Raw genomic sequence first — 7,134 nt, forward strand, 5'->3', positions numbered from 1 at the left:
GGTGAACATAACCCCCACCTCCACCCCATCTCTGTACAGTTGATGACTGACTAGAAGTGGTGAAAAGAGGCTGGGATCCTGGACGATGACAATATTCACAAAGAGTCCAAGAGGAAAAGTCTGGCTGAAAAGATATGAATGTTGTTAGGAAGAGGCTGAATCTGAGGTACCTGAGTGACATTTAAATGGAGGTATACAGGGGGCAATTGGGCACATGGGTCTGGAACTCAGTAGAGAAGCCTGAACAGAAGCTAGAGGCACGTGGATTTTCAGTACATGCTGGTAATTGAAGCCGGGGCAGCCAGGGAAAGCAATCAGAGTGGGAAGAGCAGACTGCAGCAACTCTGCATTTAGGAGATGAAAGTCCAAAGGGAGACAATAAAGGGAACTCAGAAGGAGCTAACAGATTTGACAGCAAAGAGGACTAGACAAATAGGCAAAGCCAAAGGAGGAAGGGACAATCAGCAGGTCAAATACCTCAGGGAGGACAAGAAAAGGAGGAAGGGACTTGCCAATTTGTTTTGCCCACATGGGGCTTAACTGATGACTCATTCATTGTGGAGTGATAAGGGCAGAAACCAGATTAGAGAGGGAAGGAGAGGTAACAAAAGAAGAAATCAGATCAGACTTATCTTTGTAGGAAGGAGAGGGAGGATGATGAGGGTTTTTTGTTTAGTCTGATTTTCAGATGGGAAAGTGTGAGTAAGTTTATGAGCTTAGAGTAAAGATACAAGTGAAAATGGTGGAATGGTGGGGGTGGGGAGGAGGGTGCAAATCTAAAGTCTTAATAAACAGGAATTGGTAGCTCTTTTCCTAAGAGGGGGAAAAGGGAGCCAGATGGACATGAACATGGAAGAGTAAGTTAAGGAACTCTCTACTTGTCAGCCTTAGTCTTAGGCAGAAAGGACTTTAAAGTAAGGCTTCTGTAGAAAGTGAGCAAGATGTTGAGGTAAACAGTTGGAAAAGGAAAAGGGGTAATGGGAGAAATTTCCTAAACCTGCGGAGGGATCATTGGACAGAAAAAGCACATCAGTTTCAGCAGCAAGCCATGGGACCCCTGGATGGAACCAGAGAGGATGCTCCAGGGTGGAGTCTGGCTAACTGAGCACCCGGAAGGGAGAAGGTTGGTGGGAAGAGAATCATTGGCGTAAGGGCTGTGAGAATTGGATCAGATATGGAAGTAAATGCAGAATAGTAAAAATGTAATTGTCAAGAGCTGTGCAAGGTTGGGAACTGTAGGAGCATACAGTGGGAGAGCTTCTGTCCCAGAGGAGACATCCTGCCGAATATCCTTCCGAAGCTTGAGATCATAGAGACGGGCCAGATAAGGCAAGGACAGGCACGAGCTGTAACCGTGGGACAGGCAGCCAGAGTAGGGTGGAGGGGAAGGAAGGGACTGTCATTGCCAATGGTGTCGGCAGGACTGGGCACATGAAAATTGAAGTTGTCTAGAATGGTGGCAGGACTAAGGACTAAGGGCAGAGAGGAAAAAACTGGAGACCAAACATCAAAGACTTCAGGGAGTGAAAGCTCCAGAGAGAAGTGGAATGGAGGGGGCAAAGCCCAGTGGCATATGGTCTCTCTTAGGAAGCAGTAAGAAGGCCAACCCCCTCTGCCTCCAGCAGAGGGGAGATGGGCTCTTCCACAGAGGGCAGAGGAGAGGTGGAGTGCTCACGGTAGGTCAACAGTAGAGACTTTGTTTATATGGGAAAGGAGAACCTGCCCAAGAGAGGGTTGGCAAGGAGGGCTTGGTGCAGGAATGAGTCTGGAAGAAAGAAATGTCAGAGCTGAATGGGAAGATGGGAATTGGTACCCTAGGGAGGTAGTGCTAACAGCAACATGGGCCAGGCTAACCTCCAGATATGGCTTCCAGAAACATCAGTGTGGACACAGCAGGACTGAAGTGGTGTTGAGGTACTTTGATCTCCAGGCCAGAAACTATATACCAGTTTTAATACCCTTGTCTTCTCCCCACCCCACCCCCGGCTTCTCTCCCTAAGAGTAATATGGAGTCATTGTACCAAGCATCTTTTTTTTTTCTTTTTTTGGGAGGGTGGGGTGGGGGTGGGGTGGAGCTGCACAGCATGGGGGATCTTAGTTCCCCCATCAAGGATTGATTTCCTGCCCTCTGCAGTGGAAGCTTGGAGGACTCACCCCTGGACCACCAGCAAAGTCCCTGTCTCAGTCCCAAGTATCTTAGATTTGCCTCCTTTGGTAGGATCTGCACAGTCTCACTCTTATAATGATGATGACCTGGCCATTGTCATCCAAACTTTCCTTATCAACTACTATTGCCTACTTCTGCTTGAAAACTTTTCATTCTGAAAATACCTGCAGCCTATGAGAAGAGAATGGCAAGAGAAGAGAATTTTCAAGAAACTTGTTTGCATCCTGAAAGTTTTCACTTAAACCATCTTTTCAGTTAAAATGACTCAGTAGTTCACCAATCCATTCACTGACCGCCCATAATATGGCAGCTGTGCCAATGCTGGGTTACAGAAAGACCAATGCAATGTGACCTCTGCCCTCAAAGTTTATCATCTAGTGAGAAACATGTCCCTGTGTCCCAAGGAAAGAATGTTACAATTTTGTTTAAAACTGCAGTGGGTGCTTTCTTCCCCAGGGGCTGTAAGAGTGGTAGGGCAGGTCACCTAGAGCCACACATGGCAAGGAAATGTGGGGTTCATCCTGCCTGCTAGGTTTTCACAATATTTCTGGACCAGTAGCCACAGTAACCTCCATGTTCTGGACCCAAGCCCCTCCTGCAGGGGCTGAGCAGAGCCTCTGGTGACTGAGCTGTGTCAGGAGCAATGAGGTTATCATCTGTGCATGAAGGAAAAAGAAAATGAGAGGATGAGAATCAGAGGCTCTGGGGTCAGCAAAGGTGAGAGCTGGTTCTGAGGGTAGAGAAAGTGCTGGTCTGGTGGCTTGGTGCAGAGAGGAAAGGGATCGAGCAAGGCTAGTCAATGAGTATAAACTAAGGAAAACCCTCCAAACATGTTGCACAATGTCTCAAAACACAGTGAGGGCTTGGTACCATTCTTGTGCGTTTTTACTACAGCAAATACGGAGCAGCACAAAGCAGAAAGTTCACATTCATAATAGGATGACTATCAACACTTCCTCCATACACAATTTGTTCAAATGGATTGTTTCTATGGAATAAGAATAGAGTTCAGCAAATGCATGTGCTTCCAAATGGGGTAGGATCCACTTTGGGGTTTCCCTCAGGACCTGCTGGCTCAGAGGTAAAGAATCTGCCTGCAGTTCAGTACACCTGGGTTCAATCCCTGGGTTGGAAAGATCCCCTGGAGAAGGGAACGGCTACCCACTCCAGCAGTCTGCCCAGGGAGAATTCCATGGACTGTACAGTCCATGGGGTTGCAAAGAGTCCGACACAACTGAGCAACTTTCACTTTCAGCAAAGTTATATGTAAAAGCAAATACGCTTTACCAATTGGTTTAAATATGGCAAGTAATTTGATTCAACAGAAAGAAGCTACAAGAAAGTTGATTTAACCATGACATTTTTTCATTCATGCATACATTTAGCAAATCCTTATGTAATTCTTACTATGCACTAGGCATCAAAGACTGATTTCTAATACTCCCATCTTTTTTGGCACTAGGAATGCCAAGGAGAGGATGCAGTGGCCCTAGTAGATCAGGAACCCTGGCATCAGCCGACAGGAAGTCCAGATGCCAGCGCTCTCTGTGGTTTCCTAGGAAATGAGCAGCAGGAAGCGAGGGGCTTATTCCACAAACACAAAGGCTGCACCGTCAGCCCCATTCATCCCCACTGTGACCTCAAGTCCTCAAGGAAACAACAACCTGCTCTCTTTCAAAGGGCACATCTCTTGATGCTGTTGCAGGAAAATGGGGTGCAAGAGGATGACCAGGTCCCAGGTGTTGGATGAGTCCTGGGATGGGCCATCAAGTGAGGGTCCTTGATGAATTTAAGAGGGAGCCAATGTAAAAGAAAAGCAAGTTGATTTAGACAGAAACACACTCCATAGGCAGAGTCTGGGCAGTCTGAGAAGCCCCAAGGTGTGGAGATGGTTAGTTTTTACGGGCTGGTTAATTTCATACTCTAATGGGAGGATTATTCCAACTTTTAACATTTTGGGGAAGGAGTGGGATTTCCAGGATTTGAGCCACTGTGCACTTTTTGGTCTTTTGTGGCTGGCCTAGGAACTGTCTTGGCACCGGTGTGTATGTATTTAGCTTATGCTAATGTATTACAATGAGTGTATAATGAAGCTCAAGGTTTACTGGAAGGTGAATCTTCCACCATCTCGGTCTTAACCAGTTCTAACCAGTTTATGTTGTATTCTGTTCTTAATGATTGTGTCATCCTTTTAATGGTTGTGCCCTGCTCCCTTCCTTCTGGTACCAATGCTGTCCACAGGTTTGTGGGACTAGAAGGATGATACAATCTTACCTTCCTCCAGCCAGAGGTCAAAGAGTTCATCCAAAGACCCAGACCAACCAACCAATTGTGTGTCAGAGTGGGTAGAGGGGGCCTGAGGGAAGGAGACCCAGACGGTGGAAGGAAATGACCTCAAAGGAGACTGCAAGTTTGAGGCTGAGGGAGCAAGGAGACTGGGGAGGTAGAGAAAGCTGAGGAGACAGAGGTGCATAGGTTGCTGGGAAAAGAGAAAGGCAGGGAGCAGTGTCGAGCTGGAAGGGAGGGGTCCTGAAGGTAGATCCAAAAACAAGAACCAAAAGTACTCTTTCAGCTGCCCACTGTTGCAAACCTGCAAGTCTCTTCAGCAAATGAATGTAAACCAGAAGCCTCACTAAGTCTCACATTAACAGCTCCTCAGTTCAGTTCAGTCGCTTAGTTGTGTCCTACTCTTTGCAACCCCATGGACTGCGGCTCGCCAGGCTTCCCTGTCCATCACCAACCCCAGAACTTGCTCAAGCTCCCGTCCATCAAGTCGGTGATGCCATCCAACCATTTCATTCTCTGTCATCCCCTTCTCCTCCTGCCTTCAATCTTCCCCAGCATCCGGGTCTTTTCCAGTGAGTCAGTTCTTTGCATCAGGTGGCCAAAGTATTGGAGTTTCAGCTTCAGCATCAGTCCTTCCAATGAATATTCAGGACTGATTTCCTTTAGGATTGACTGGTTTGATCTCCTTGCAGTCCAAGGGACTCTCAAGAGTCTTCTCCAACACCACAGTTCAAAAGCATCAGTTCAGCACTCAACTTTCTTTGTGGCCCAACTCTCACATCCATACATGACTACTGGAAAAAACATAGCTTTGACTAGATGGACCTTTGCTGGCAAAGTAATGTCTCTGCTTTTTAATATGCTGTCTAGGTTGCTCATAGCTTTTCTTCCAAGGAGCAAGTATCTTTTAATTTCATGGCTGCAGTCACCATCTGCAGTGATTTTGAGCTCAAGAAAAGAAAGTCTCTCACTGTTTCCATTGTTTCCCCATCTATTTGCCATGAAGTGATGGGACCAGATGCCATGATCTTAGTTTTCTGAATGTTGAGTTTTAAGCCAGCTTTTTCACTCTACTCTTTCACTTTCATCAAGAGGCACTTTAGTTCCTCTTCACTTTCTGGTATCATCTGCATATCTGAGGTTATTGATATTTCTCCCAGCAATCTTGATTCCAACTTGTGCTTCATCCAGCCCAGCATTTTTCATGATGTACTCTGCATATAAAGTAAATAAGCAGGGTGACAATATACAGCCTTGATGTACTCCTTTCCCAATTTGGAACCAGTCTGTTGTTCCATGTCCGGTTCTAACTGTTGCTTCCTGACCTGCATACAGATTTCTCAGGAGGCAGGTCTAGTATTCCCATCTCTTTAAGAATTTTCCACAGTTTGTTGTGATCTACACTGTCAAAGGCTTTGGCATAATCAATAAGCAGAAGTAGATGGGTTTTTTTGTAATTTTCTTGCTTTTTTGATGATCCAGAGGATGTTGGCAATTTGATCTCTGGTTCCTCTGCCTTTTCTAAACCCAGCTTGGACATCTGGAAGTTCACGGTTCACATACTGTTAAAGCCTGGCTTGGAGAATTTTGAGCATTACTTTGCTAGAGTGTGAGATGAGTGCAATTGTGCAGTAGTTTGAACATTCTTTGGCATTGCCCTTCTTTGGGATTGGGATGAAAACTGACCTTTTCCAGTCCTATAGACACTGCTGAGTTTTCCAAATCTGCTGGCATATTGAGTATAGCACTTTCACAGCATCATCTTTGAGGATTTGAAATAGCTCAACTGGAATCCCATCACCTCCACTAGCTTTGTTCATAGTGACATTTTCTAAGCTCCTACTTTCTCTAATTCAATCTACTTTCCAAGTACAAATAGAATAATGATTTCACACTTAGTTTCCTTATATTGCAAATAAATAACTGTCGTTGTCAGTGGTGTCATTCTATGTAGTCTTTATAACTTCCTATATAAATATATAAACACAATTTTAAAACCCTGCTGTGTATATATGCATGCATGCTAAGTTGCTTCAGTTGGGTCTGACTCTTTGTGACCCTATGGACTATAGCCCACCAGGTTCCTCTGTCTATGGGATTCTCCAGGCAAGAATATTAGAGTGGGTTGCCATGTCATCCTCCAGGGGATCTTCCTGACCCAGGGATCTCACCCTTGTCTCTTACATCTCCTGCACTGGCAGGTGGGTTCTTTACCACTAGTGCCACCTGGGAAGCCCGAGTGTGTGTGTGTGTGTGTGTGTGTGTGTGTGTTCTATCGAGTGTGTGTGTGTGTGTGTGTGTGTTCTATCGAGTGTGTGTGTGTGTGTGTGTGTGTGTGTGTGTGTGTGTGTGTGTTCTATCAAACTCCAATCCAAGGGGATCTGTCAAATCTCTTCCTGCTAGATGTGAGGTCACTTAATGATATCTTCGCCACATTCCAAGGTTTTCTTGTCATTTTTGTCTGTAGAAGAATCTAAAAGTGAGTTGTTTTGACAGGTGATCATCAATTTTAGGGCCTGAAATTTTCAAGTCTAAAATTCACAGGCAGGGACTTCCCTGCTGGTCCAGTGATTAAGACTGCATGCTTCCGATGCAGGAGGTGCAGGTTTGATCCCTGGTCAGAAAACTAAGAGCCCATATGCCACATGGCATGGCCAGAAAATAAAACTTTAAAAAATTGA

The sequence above is a fragment of the Cervus elaphus genome, chromosome 13, assembly GCF_910594005.1.
Source record: "Cervus elaphus chromosome 13, mCerEla1.1, whole genome shotgun sequence".
NCBI classification, from domain to species: Eukaryota; Metazoa; Chordata; class Mammalia; order Artiodactyla; family Cervidae; genus Cervus; species Cervus elaphus.